The 13,978-nt window shown below is 47.7% G+C and overlaps 1 long non-coding RNA gene across 1 annotated transcript in view; it reads left to right on the plus strand.

The window, feature by feature from the left end:
• The first annotated feature begins 3,922 nt into the window (after window positions 1-3,922).
• Window positions 3,923-13,978, plus strand: part of LOC128311267 (uncharacterized) — an 86,310-nt gene continuing 76,254 nt past the window's right edge. The window contains exons 1-2 of the long non-coding RNA XR_008289498.1: window positions 3,923-4,135; window positions 5,738-5,863. This is a non-coding gene — a long non-coding RNA (uncharacterized LOC128311267). The remainder of the gene's footprint in view (window positions 4,136-5,737; window positions 5,864-13,978) is intronic.

Here is a 13,978-nt window from a genome sequence, read left to right on the forward strand (position 1 = left end):
GACAGTTAGTTATACACGTGGATCCGAAGGGAAGGGGACCTGCCATGGCAGGGGCCACGCAGGGAAGCACGAGTGTTGGTCAGGAGGCAGAGGGAGTAAGGGGAAATGTGGTCAAGAGCCATCGTTGTGGTTTCCACAGGAGGGAACAGGCAGGCAGGGTAAACAGACTTAGGAATGGCTCCTTTGAATAATGTCAGCAGGTTCTGGGGCATAGGGGCCCTACCCAGTCCCTGGCCCTGGGAGATTAGGGTGGGGGGGGGTGGATATTGGTTTGGAGTGTGAGAGCTCAAGAAAGGAGGTGGTTGGGGCTATGGGCTCGGGATTGGTTGGTTTGTGTATGAGTAGTGTGCTGGAAGGTGCGTTTTTTACTGTCTCTGGGAATGGTTAACCCTGGCAGGGGAGGTCTTTCCAGTGCCAGCAAGGCCACGTCAAAGCACCAGAAATACAGCAAATGAAAAGGCTTAATACGGGGGGAAGAGGACAGATTTGTTTTTTTCCTTTCCTAGTCCCACACCAGACTAGCATTCTGCCGATGCCGGGCCTTGGATTAGTCTCATTCGTTCTAGGGCCTGTGAGGCTAGAGAAGTCCATTTCAACTGAGCGTGTGACTGTATCAGCTCAACAGGCAGAAAGAGTTCAGTGACTGAGATTTCCAGAAACTTCTCTCAATGAGGCAGGCCAATGATAACTTCAGCTCAGGCCCAGAAATCTCCTCCCCTGCACTGGCATCAAGGACACTGGATGTGCCCCCACTTCCAGAAGGTTTTGTCTCCCCGTGTGGCGAGATCCTGCTGCCCTGAGGGCAGAAGGGCCCTATTCAAGGAAGCAGTACGTGGAGACCCTGGGTCTTACAGGCCCACTCAATTTTGGAGAAGGGACTTGCCCAGGGATTCCCATGGAATCTGGACTGTGCGTTTGGGGTCAAAAGACCACTCAAAAGAGTACAGGTGTACGCCCCACTTTATTTTCTGAACTTTAATAGATAGTCATAATAAAAATGACTCCCATTTATTGAAAGCTTACTAAGGGTTAGATGTCAGGCGAAAAGCTTTGTATTATGTCATTTAATTCTCTCATCAACCTCAGGATGTAAGTATGTTTACTCTCATTTTACAGAGGAAACTGAGGCCTAGAGAAAGGCTAAAGAACTTGCTGGTAAGCGGGGAGCCAGAATTGCACCCAGATGGATCATGGCCACCGGGAATTGAAAACTGGAGTTGTTTCCTGGAGGCCCCTTCCAACAATCCTGCTGATCTTTCACTCCCCTGGCCCCCTGGTTCTTAACCCTTTAAGGGCTGCAGAGCCCTCTAAGCGCGTGAGGAGTGGAGAAAGTCGTCCTCGAAAACAGTCGTTTTGCATTTTGCACAAGTATATTTCCCAGGCAATTTCAGGCGTCCACAGGCCCTCCTGAAGCTCAGGAACCCTGCTTTTGGCATTGGCTTGCTGCAGTGACTTTTTTTCCCTCAAAACCCCCAGGGCATAGGGCAACCCTCAGGGCCCTGAAATCACCCCGGTAGGGAATGGAGGCAGGCAGGACAGGTTAATCAATGAAAGCCCCCTACACGCTCCTTCCATAATTGCATTCCTGCCTTCTCACCCTAACAGCCAGCACTTAGGGTAATTGCATTCCAATAAGGCTCCCAGGCCTCCAGGGCCTGCCCTGGAACCTGTTGACAAGCCATCTGCTTCCAGAGGGGTTCTGCAGACCAAGACAGCCTTTTAAAATTCTTCTCTGTTGTGTTTGCTGCAAGAGAGACAAAGGACGCTGTAACAGATCTTGTCCAAATCCCACTTTCTTAACCCACCCACATCAGCCCTGGAGCCAAGGACGCTTCCTGTGTCCTGAGCTGTCTTGCAGATGTCAAAACAGCAGCACCTGTTCCTTCAAGTGGGTGACCTTTAGAGACACCTGGCTTTGAGGCAAGGTGGCCAGTACCAGAAGGCTGGGCAGAACCCGCCTGGGCTTGGGCCCTCCCTCGAGGCTGGCTATTGCGCTGGGCCCCTCCCCCAGCTTCACTCATTTATTCATAAGATTTATTGGAACCGCCCTCAAAGGGCTCCCGCTCTTTGCGAAGAAAACCCACCATACGAAGAAATAGGAAAATCCCCCGAGAAACAGGGATGTTTCATGAATCCGGAGAGTCTTATTTCCAGAAATATAACTTCCTCGAAAGAAGGTCCATGCATTCTCCAGGCACAATGAAGTCTATGCAATTAACAGAAAAAGTGCAGGGTTCAGGGTGATTTGAGTTTCACTGTTTCCCAAATAGAGACGACTCCTCTGCTCACCCCCACCAAAGGAATGAGGTATAAATGGAGAGGTCTGGTGTTTGTTATATGACTTACAGATGCCCCTTCCCCCACCACAGCCTCTGACGCTTCTTTCCTGTGAAGAAAACTCTCCTCTGGGGGCTCCTCTTCCCCGAGTTTGAGTCCCAAGAAGCCCCCGGCAAACCCGGCTCCCTTGTGCTACATCCTCAGGGCTGAGAGTTGATTCCCTCATCTCTGCTGAGGCCTTCAGGCTCTTGCTCAGGGGAAATGGATTGTTTCAGGAAGGAAACATTGTTGCTGCAGGAGGGAGGGGAGACCCCAGTGTTCTTGGGTGGTTAATCCCCTCTCCAACATTATAATCCCTGCAGCTGACATGTGGTTTGGCAGAAGAGGGTCAACTCTTCAGTATGGCAGGCCGGTGTTTGAATCCTGGTGCTGCCAGTCATGAGCTGTGTGACATTAAGCCAGTCATTTTACCACCGGGTATTTGTTTTCTCCTCTGGGGGTGGGGGTGAGGGGGGGTGGGGGAGAGTAAGATTTACCTTCTAGGTTGAAATTGAAGAGGTAACATGCCACCTGTGCCTGGGTTTGATCCGTGATTTCCTTTCTTTTTCTCCCCACAGGAAGGCACAAACTTCTAAAGCATTCTGCAGATGTTAGAAGGTACTATTGGGTTGTTGTCTATCAATGCTCTTGGGCCAACCCTTTCTCCTACCCTTTACCCCGCACCCACCCCATTTCATTCTTCCTTTATCCTGATCTCTCCTTCCACCTAGAGCCTGAACTCTAAACTATGGCTTCAGGCTTTCCCCAGAGGATTTGGTTCTCATGGACAGGCTTGGCATCCCCCCTCCTCCCTCCCCCGTGGTTCACAGCAGAGGCCACTGTAGCATCACAAATGGGGACACCCATGGTCAGGCCAATGTGTCCATTCCTGCCTCTTCTGGCTTAACACCAGGGTCCTTATATTCAAGTCTATAGGTCTGTTACGCACACCTGCTATGGGTGGTGAGACTTTTCATGGCAGAGACTGGATCCTAAATGGGCAACCAGCCTCCTGGGGGTGAGCAGGGGCTCGTAGGACCATGTGATGCACACCCTCCTATTCAAGGCCGTGCCCACTCCCGTCACATCACTGTGACCACCGTCCTTGCCAGTATCATCACCGTCATGCTCACCCTGGCCATGGGCACCCAGCATCCCAATCAGGACCATCTGAGCCTCAGGGAACTAACACCTTAAGACACAAAGAGCCTCAAAGAGGACCCCACACTCGGACCCACTATTTTTAGGTATGTTTTGCTTGCTTACAGGTTAAGTGTTTTAAATGGAATCTTGAAAATGCCAAGTTATTGGGAGGGTGGGGGGGATGTGGGTAGGGAAAGGGTCAGAAGAGGCCAGGGGAGATTAGGGATTTAATTAAACTGCCTGTTTGGGTAAGGACTTTTAGGTGCAAAGCTGCTTTGCATGATAATGGCAGTTTATCTGAATTCCATTCTACAGAAGGAAGCTCTTTTACACTTAATTACTGTGGCCGGTAAACCTGGCTTCTCCTTAATGCCCCTCCCCAGGGTAAGCTGGACGCCTTCCCTCTCAGCTTCAGCCCTGCTGGCCACTGCCAGGGACAGATCTCTCATCACGTGTCATCTGTCCCAGTGTGAGGCCTGTCCATGCACCTTGCAGTACCTAGGTGGGTGGAGGGCCTTTGGGATGACTTAGCAAAGTCAGGTCTGGTTCTGGGGTGACCCGCAAGCGTCCCCATAGGGCTCCACAGCCAGCCAGGGTGGCAGAGAATGGGTCTGGGATCAGACTGTTGGACCTGGGCCTGGGATTTCTGCTCCTAGAACCCCCGAACAACCACCTGGTACACTTCTGCTCCTAAACAGCAACCCTAGGCTGGCAGATACGTGGTGGCTAAGAGTGCTGGGTCGGGCGGGGGTGGGCTGGGTCTGGACCAGAGGGAGACTCCCTAGCTAACTTGTCAGGGCGGCCGGAAGGTGGAGGGGCCACGTCTTAGCATTTGGTGGTGGTGGTCTCTTTCCAGTCTCTTTCAGTGAGCAGTCAGGACAAAGGGAGAGGAAGATGGAAAGGTTGGGGGGTGTGGGAGGGGAAGTCAGAGAGCCCTAAAACTGAGAGCAGGAAGCCACAGGGAGATGGGCCCCAGCATTTAGAGACTCCAGACACTGGGGCAGGCTAGGGAAGGGTTAAGGGGTTTGGGAGCTCCTGTTTCCAATCACTTGTCAGCCAGCTCAGCTCTCATCCTTATCAGCAGGGATAGGGCCGTGCAGGGAGAGGCTCCGGAGAGCTTTCCAAGCTCTTCCCAGACTCCAAGCTCTCGGCATTCTTACTACCTTCTACGGGCTCCCCCACTCAGTCCAGGGGGAGCACAGTGGGTGGAGGCTGGGAACCCAAACACATTTAATGGAGTAGAGTGTGAGTTACTAAATACAGCCCTGGGGTGGCGGGGGGCTGCAGAATCTCAGCAGTAAACCTTCCCAGTCAAGCTGCCTCTCCCTTCCCCCCCAACTTAAAGCCAGATTAGTGCAGGCTGTCTTTACTCCTATTTAACTCACCATTTGGCTAAAACCCTTCAGTGGTTTTCCCGTTTGCAGTTACCACCGACTCAGAAATCTCCATTGTATATTTATGGAGTGACTTTTGGAATTTAAGTAGAGGAGCTCTCATTTTGGGTAAAATTCATCTTGGCAGATTTGACCTCTGCTAGCCTTTGGAGAGGGGTACAGCTTTTCCTTGTTGCCATCTTAACTATTTACTAATTGTCCCCATTTCCGCCATTAAAAAAATTGCACGAGCCTGATTTCTACATCTTCACTGAAGATATTGAAAGATGTTGCCCGAGAGAGGGCTGAGGGCAGAACCCTTGGTCACGCCGGGATAGATTGTCCTCTAGAACTGGACACCAACCCATAGTCAGTAACCTTTGGGCGTGGCTATTAAACCAGCTACTAATATCCCATATTGTGCTTCTCTAATTTGTAATCCACCAATGCATCCAGAAGACTGCCATGAGAAAAGATGCGTGCCTTTCTGAAATCCAATATACTTGGGCCCCCAAATTAGCCCGATTTGCCGTTCTAGCGTCCCTGCTAATGAAGGAAGTCAGGTTTGTGTGCTATTTTGCAGTAGGACAGGAGATATGTTGTGAATGCATCTGTAAGCAGCATAAATACAGTTTCATAAGGAGCAAGAGTTGCTTGTCAGGAAGAACTGGTATGTGCTTCAGACACGCCAGGGAGCAGAGCCTGTAAAAGAGAACTGACCCAGGGAAGAAATGGGGGGGGGGGGGGGTGGCGTCTAAAGGGAATTTGAGTTGATCACAAGCAGTGACTAGGGTAGCAGTTCCTGTGATTTGGGGGGTCCTGGACTGCAAGAATAGATCTTGGGCTAGAACCAAGATTTCCCCCTGGAAAACTAGTCACAAAGGCCTTTGTTTTTCTGGATCTAGAAACTCCAGGAAGGTTCTGAACACCCCAGGCTGTTTGAGCCTCCATGGCTGCTACCAGTGCTGTTCCCTCTGGAATTCCTCTTCTGATGCCGCCTGGTGAACATCTACTCGTCCTTCATTTCCGCTGTAAGTCTTACATCTTCTAACTAGCCTTGCCTGCCACCTCTTCACCTCTAATTCCAGACTTTCTAGGTAGAACTCCCTACCTTTCCCACTGTGACCGTTTGTCCTCTGTCTAGATGTATTGTGCACAGTTAAGAACGCAGACTCTGAAGTCCAGTGGAGTCATACTTCAGTTCTGACGTGGCTTCTTATTTTCACCTCTCGAAGTCCCAGTTTCCTCATCTGTAATGTTGAGACAAGAATAAATACTCAGTAGGAATGGCATCCTCAGCATCAGTAGGTCGTGAACACAAAGGACTGGATTAGGTATCTGTTGCTGCATAACAAATGATGCCAAATTTAGTGGCTTAAACCAACAGTAAACATGGTCTCTCGAGGTTTCTGTGGGTCAGGAATTTATGAATGGTTTAGCTGAGTGGTTCTGGCTGGAGGTTTTTTCATGAGGTTACGGTAATCTGAAGGCTTGTCTGAAACTGGGGGCTCTGCTTCTTGGATGGCTGAATCACACAGCTGTTGGCAAAAGGTCTCAGTTCCTCACTGGTTATTGGTGGGAGGCCTCAGTTCTTCTCCATGTGGACCTCACCATAGGGCTTCCTGAGTGTCTTTGCTACATGGCAGCTGGGGATCCTTAAGGAGACTGATTCAAGAGAGAGCAAGGTGGAAGCTGCAATATCATTTATGGCCTAGCTTCAGAAGTCACACACCATTTTCCCCACAAATTCTATTAGTATCAGCCCTAAGCAATGTTGAAGGGGACTACATAAGTACATGAACACCAGGAGGTGAGGATCATTGGGGAACATCTTGGAGGCTATTAGCCCAATGTTTATCAAAAGTGTATCCTATCCTGGGGCACCTGGGTGGCTCAGTCGGTTGTGTCCGACTCTTGGTTTCGGCTCCGGTCATGATCTCACAGCTCACGAGTTCGATCCCCGCATCAAGCTCTGTGCTGATAGCACAGAGCCTGCTTGGGATTCTCTACCTCCCTCTCTCTCTCTGCCCCCCCCTCTCAAAAATAAAGAAAGAAAGAAACATTAAAAAAAAAAGCATATCGTATCATAAGGTGGAAGCAAACCAAGTGTCCACTGACAGATGAATGGATAAAGAAAATGTGGTATATACAATAGAATAGTATTCAGCCTTAAGCTAAAAAAAAAAAAAAGGAAAATCTTGCTATTTGCAACAACATGGATGAGCCTGGAGGACACCATGCTAAGTGAAATAAGCCAGGCATAGACAAATATTGCACGATCTCACTTATACATAGAATCTAAAAGAAAAAGTCAACTGCATAGTAACAGAAAGTAGAATGCTGGTTACTAGAGGCTGGAGGAGGGGAGTAGGGGAAAAGAGGGGATATTGATCAATGGGTACAACTTTCAGGTACAAGATGAATAAGTTCTGGAAACCTAATGTAGAGCACGGTGACTTATAGTTAATAATAATGCATTATATACTTGACATTTGCTAGGAGTAAATCTAAGTGTTCTCACTATGTACAAAAAAATGGTAACTATGGTAACTATGGGAGGTGATGGATATATTAACTAGTTTGTGGTAATCACTTCACAATGTATACATATGTCAAAACATCACATTGTGCACTTTATTTTTTAATTAACTATTTTTAAAGTTTATTTTTTTTAAAGACTTAAAACATTTTTTTTTTTTTAGTGTTTATTTTTGAGGGAGACAGACAGAGCATGAGCGGGGGAGGGGCAGAGAGAGAGGGAGACACAGAATCGGAAGCAGGCTCCAGGCTCCAAGCCGTCAGCTTAGAGCAGGACATGGGGCTCAAACTCACCAACCGTGAGATCATGACCTGAGCCGAAGTCAGATGCTTAACCGAATGAGCCACCCAGGCACCCCAAGAAAGTTTATTTATTTTGAAAGGGAGGGAGCGTGCAAGCAAGCAGGGGAGGGGCAGAGAGAGCGGGAGAGAGAGAGAATCCCAAGCAGGATCTGCACTGTCAGGGCGGAGCCCAATGTGGGGCTCGAACTCACATACCATGAGATTATGACCTCTGGACTAAGTCAGATGCTTAGCCGACTGAGCCACTCAGGTGTCCCCACATTGTATACTTTAAATATATTCAATTTTGGGGGCTCCTGGGTGGCTCAGTCAGTTGGGCGCCCGACTTCGGCTCAGGTCATGATCTCACAGTTTGTGAGTTCGAGCCCCGTGTCGGGCTCTTTGCTGACAGTTCGGAGCCTGGAGCCTGCTTTGGATTCTGTGTCTCCTTCTCTCTCTGCCCCTCCCCAACTTGTGCTGTGCATCTCTATGTCTCTCAAAAAATAAATAAATGTAAAAAAAAAATTAAAAAATAAATATATTCAATTTTTATTTGTCAAAAAATAAACAATATTTTTAAAAGCCATATTAGAAGGGCTCGATAAATAGTAGCTGCTATTACTCACACTCTGTATTCTCTACTAGAAAGTTAACCCCTTGAGGATAGTGACTCTGTCTTGGCTATTTGTATCCCAAGTGCCTAGTGTCAAGCATATTGGTAGGGACATACTAAATGTTGATGGAGAATACCTGAATAAAGGCTTGGAGAGGGTGGGTCTAGCGGCAAGTTCAGAGTGATTGGAAGTTACACCCGGATGTTAAATAGAATTCTGTAACTCAGTCGCGTATCTGGAATTACCAACGTGTATAGAATTAATAATAACTGATAGTTCCTTCCATTTTTAGCTGTTTGAGTACCAAAGACGTTTGGTACTTAAAGAGCAGGCAGGACAGGTGATACTCTTATGATTCCCTTTGGAAAAGACACTCCAAGCAGGAATTTGGTGTGGAGCAATGGTCCCAACCCTGCTGATTTAAAGAGTGAACCTACTGCTGTTTAATTCCCCAGACTGAGTCACACATGGCAACCTCTTGATACATTTGTCATACTCAAATTCCTATCTTGATGACTCCTGTGTCCCTCTACCAGGGTGAACAATCTCCCTTTCTAGAAGACTCTGATGCACATTTATTAGAGTTAATTAAAAGGTGCACAGAGAGTTTCATGTCAGAGACCTGCCTGGCTACTCCTGCCCTCTGGAGCAGGAGAGGATCTAACTCTACCAGGTAATCGATACTCTGGGCAATATTGAGTTTCCAGACATCCAGCTGAAATTGTAAGCCTTGCCCCTACTGCCTCGGCTTGAAAGTTCACTGATTGTCTCTTTCCCACAGACGGAGCCCTCTGTCCCTGCCGGTGCTATGCTTATTTGCCCATTTTCCCAACAAGAAGCCATTCCCATGGGGCTGCACCTTCAGGAGCTCAGAGACAATGACCTGTGAATGAGCAGGTGTCCTCTCAGAGATTTCCCATGTAGATCACATTCCAACTTGTCAGAGGTCCCATTTCTCTCCAGTTCCTTGAACTCTCAGACGAGTGGCTTTAATTGGTTCTTTCTCTCTTTCTTTTGGTTAAGGAGAGTATGGCAAGAAGAGGGAAAATGTGTTTCTATTGGAATGGAAAGAGCTTGGTTGCACTGATCAATATTTTGCCTTTTGGTAATAATAATAATAATAATAATAATAATAATAATAATAATAATAGATCAGGACATGAAAATTGTAGATGGGACATACCATGGAAGAGAGATGATATCTGAATTGTATCTTAAACCAAATCAGGTCACCATATAGGACTTTGAAAGGAAATTAAAAATGCTTATTGATTGAGATTAAAAAAAAATAACATACTTGAATCTGATATTATTTATCAAGGCCCATTGTAATCCAAAGCAACTGGACTCTGGAATGTCCCCCCATCTTGAGTGAGCTTCTTTTACAGTATTTATTTCACTTTCCATTAGTATTTAACGAGAAAGAACATTTTGGTAGAGATAGCATTGGGAAACATGGCCAGTTCAAGAGCTGGGGACTTGTGTATCTGAGGAATTCTTTGGGTGTAGGATCAAGGCGATGTGACTCTGTTGGTTTTCAAATTCTCCCTCTGCATATCTGTGGAAAGAATTGTGTCATTCCTGGTAGAAAATCCAGCCAAAGTATTCCCTTGGAGATAAAAACACAAAATAAGAGTTAAGAAACATTTTTTGGGGGGAGTCAAAAGAATGTTAATGAGACAGTTGATACAAAGAAGTTGAAAATAAAATAAATACTTATGACCAGTTGACAAGTTTGAAAAAAAAAAAAAGAAAATATTGAGATTTCAGAGGGGAAGCAGGGATGGGGCAGAAAGGACTCAATAAGGGGACAATGTGGAACCAAACTGAGGAAGCAGGACTTTTTTAAAAATATATTTTTTAATGTTTTTATTTATTTTTGAGAGCGAGAGAGAGTGAGGGAGGGGCAGAGAGAGAGAAGGAGACACAGAGTCTGAAGCAGGCTCCAGGCTCTGAGCTGTCAGCACACAGCCTACCGCGAGACTCAGACTCATGAATGGTGAGATCGTGACCTGAGCCAGGCAGACGCTTAACCGACTGAGCCACCAAGGCACCCCAAGGAAGCAGGACTTTTAACCAATGATTATTAGAAAAACAACAAAACAGTTACTGATTGTTTCGAAGAACAAATTATGGTTCTAGGATAAGGGACACAAGTCATTCAGTCTTGGGAAGACCATACCATGTTGGACAAGCCATGAGTTTTATGGATAGTATCTCATTTCCTGTGTGATTAAGAACACTGTTCTTTGGATCATTACATTCAGTTGACGATCATTTGTTGAGCACATACTATATGTCACATTGTTTGGCAAAGTCCTAAATATATTTTTTAAATCCTTATGACAACTCTATGATTGAATATAATTATTACCCTCGTTTTACAGAGGAAACTGAGGTCCAAAGAAATCACCCACTTGCTGAGTGTCAAAGTTAGGAAGCAGTGGGACAAAGATTTAAACTTAGAACGTCCTGAAAACTACCATACAGAACTGCCCCTTGATAAGTACACAAGTAACCAAAATGCAAGACAGAAAGTGAAAAGCACTCCATAGGTGATCCAGACAAGCTACAGTGAAGTTCTAACCTCAGGCAAAGGCAGGGAAGGGCTCCCTGGAGTACGGGTAGCATTTGAGTTGGGTCTTAAAATGTGGGCAGGATTTCCTTAAGTGGGCGTAAAGGAAAGCATCTTTAAGATGAAAGAGGTAACATGAACCAGCATTCAGAACTGGAAAAGCCAAAGGTATGTTTGGAGAATTTTACAATTCCAGTTTGTTGGGGAAGCCATTCTCCATGTTGGCAGCACATTAGCTGGAGAGGGTTGGAAGTCGTCAGGGAGCAGAGTTTCTCACACCATCACGAGCACATGGGCAACCTGTGGGTCTGGTTAAATGCAGCTTCTGCTTTAGCAGCCTGTGATGCTGGCCCCCCTGGGATGCCAAGGTGGCTGGGCTTGGACCACACTGAACATCTGGCCTCTTGAGGGCCTTGCTTTCCTGGCTTAGGGGTGTGGACTTGTTTGGCAAACCCACGACTGCACAGATGGATTCTGAGCGGGGAAATGAGGCTTTAGGAAGATGTTCCATGGTTCTGCAGAGTCCTCTGGGCTTTGGCTCCTTTAGCCCCTAACTTGTAACCCTCAAAACTCACCACCCCATTTCAGTCAGGGTTCAGGCAGGAAAAGAGAAATCACCCTAGTTAGTTTAATGGAGATAATTTCACCCTGGCTTCTGATTGTCACTGATTTGCCAGAACTGCTTAGAAACTGTTCCCCTCCCTCCTCCAGGACCGGCCGGAAGCAAAATCTTTCCTATTCTCTGTGGGTTCAAGGAGATGAAATATTAGCTTGGTCTTGGGCCATTCTGTGGGCCCATCCAGGTAAAGGCTGGGCCCCGTCACCCAGCACACTCTGGATCGCTTTTCCACAATCAGCAGATCTGCTCAGGGAATGAAAAATGCTGCTAATATCGGCCTGAGAAAAACATCATCAGGAAATTAAGTCTGTGGCTTTAAAAAATCCCACACTCCTTTCTGGCGCTGCTGGGTCTCCCATTGGGGATCTCTCCCTCTGCCTGGGGGCCTTCTTCCGGCCTCCTCCCCTCCCTATCTGGCCCTCCCACCCTCTGTCTCCCTTCCCCCAGCCTCCTCTCCTTCCTTCTTTCTCATCCCACAGGACCTCTAGCCTCCTTCTTTCTTCTCACTGAGCTCCTCCTTTGTGGCTTCAGCCTGCCCTTCCTGTCTCTAGGCCTCCAGCTTTTCCTTAGCTCCAAGGAAGCATCTGTCTGTCTCCTTTTCACTTCCCATCAGGGAATCCTAAATGCTGAATAGGCCCTTCAGCCGGGGCCCTGAAGGGGACTTGGCTGGGGCACTGGGGAAGAGGGGAGGGGTGCGGGAACCTGCCAGGACCATACAGAAGCCCATTGATAGGCAGCCCCTCAACACAGACAATCCGGTCCAGCCTCCATGGCTCCGGGTGGAAAAAGGTGTCCCTTGAGGTGGTGGCCAAGATCCCGTACATCGTGAATGACCTCAGTGTCTCTGGCTGGTGGGGGGAACTTCACTCTATCCTCCAAATCCTTCAGGCCTATCAGCCCCACCATCCGTGTGAATGTATTTGTCTTGAAAATAATTTGTCAGTACATCTCCATCAGCAGCGCTGATTTCATTAATTGGAAGAATTAGCTCTTTGTGGCCAATGGAAGAATATGGAGCCAAAACACACGAAACACTTTTCCCTAGTGACCCAGAGACCCCTGGACGAACTCCTGGGTGCCATGAAAAATGGATCATTTTGCAGAAAGAATATCATTGGATGTTTATTTAACATCACTCTGCACCCCCCACCCCCACCCCCAAAGACCTTGGAATCACTCTCACATCTGGCTTCTTTTCCCCCTTCACTTTTTTTGTGCAAAGCCAGGGCAGGGAGGAAACTTCATCAGTCTGAAAACATCCAGCAGCAAAGTGTAAATTAAATGCGCAGAGAGGCCAGGAGAGGGGAACTCTTACATCCTGGGGGTGGAGGATTAAAGAGACCATGTCTTCATTCCCACTCAGTATGGGCAGAGCTGTTTCTGGACTCTGTGTTTGCCACTAGGATCTGTGTGACCTTGGGTAAGGCATTTAACTCTTTCAAGCCTCAGTTTCCTTACTGGTAAAATGGGGAAACAAACACATACTCATAGGGCTGTTGGAGGGTTAAAGGAGATAATACGCATAGAGAATATGGCACATAGTAGACACTTGATTAATGGTTGCTACTATTATTGTTGCTGGAATCAAAATCAGAGTAGAATGCCCACTGTTCTCATATCTTAGAGACCCACCATTGCTGGCCCCATTCAGGGAGACAGATGGGCAAAAATATATCCAATGAGGGGAGACAGATGGACGAAAAGGATGATCAAGGGTATCAGATGGAATGACAGGCCAATAGGGTGATGGACAGATGGAACATCTCATGGGGGATGCAGATTTATGGCAGCCCAAAGGAGACACTGAGAGATGGTGGTCCTGTGGGACGGACAGATGGATGAGGGTCCAATGGGGGAGACAGAGAGATGACAGGCCAAAGTGGAAGACAGATGGATGGCAATTCCATAGTAGAATGGGGGAAGGGGTGGGCAACCTTATGACTAGGGAGAACAGATGGACTCATGCTGATGATGGGGCCCAGGCTTCCTGTTTAGTCTCTATTTCTCAGGCCAGGACATCCCTGAATTCACAAGAACCCCAGGGGCTCCGTGGGCATTTGAGAGGGGGGTGTCACATGACCTGGGAAGACTTTAAGCACCAGGGTCTGTTCGTTCCCACTCCCACAGCCCCTCCCTGGGTGGCCTCACAGATAAAGGCTCAGGCATGATGAGAAGGAGGAGGAGGAGGAGGAAGAGGAGGAGGGAGAAAATATTTTGGAAGAAAAGGGAAGTAAAAACTGACTAAAACTTTTATTTATTTAAAATAAAGGTTGTTATGCTTGACTGTAAACATGCTGGCCCATCCCTCCCTCCCTCCCTCCCTCCCTCCCCTTCTTTCATGGCAGAGGGCTCGGACCACACAGCAAGCTGGGGGCAGGAGGCAGGGAGAAGGCCACAGGGAGGGGTGGGGCTAGGGTGCCCCAGGTGTTTGGAGGGGATAGGGACCTAGGAATTCAGTACTCTGCTGAGCACAGCTGGGCTGGGCTGGTCCTAGACCCACTGGCCCTCAGCTCCTAAT

This window comes from Acinonyx jubatus, chromosome A3 (assembly GCF_027475565.1).
Source record: "Acinonyx jubatus isolate Ajub_Pintada_27869175 chromosome A3, VMU_Ajub_asm_v1.0, whole genome shotgun sequence".
NCBI classification, from domain to species: domain Eukaryota; kingdom Metazoa; phylum Chordata; class Mammalia; order Carnivora; family Felidae; genus Acinonyx; species Acinonyx jubatus.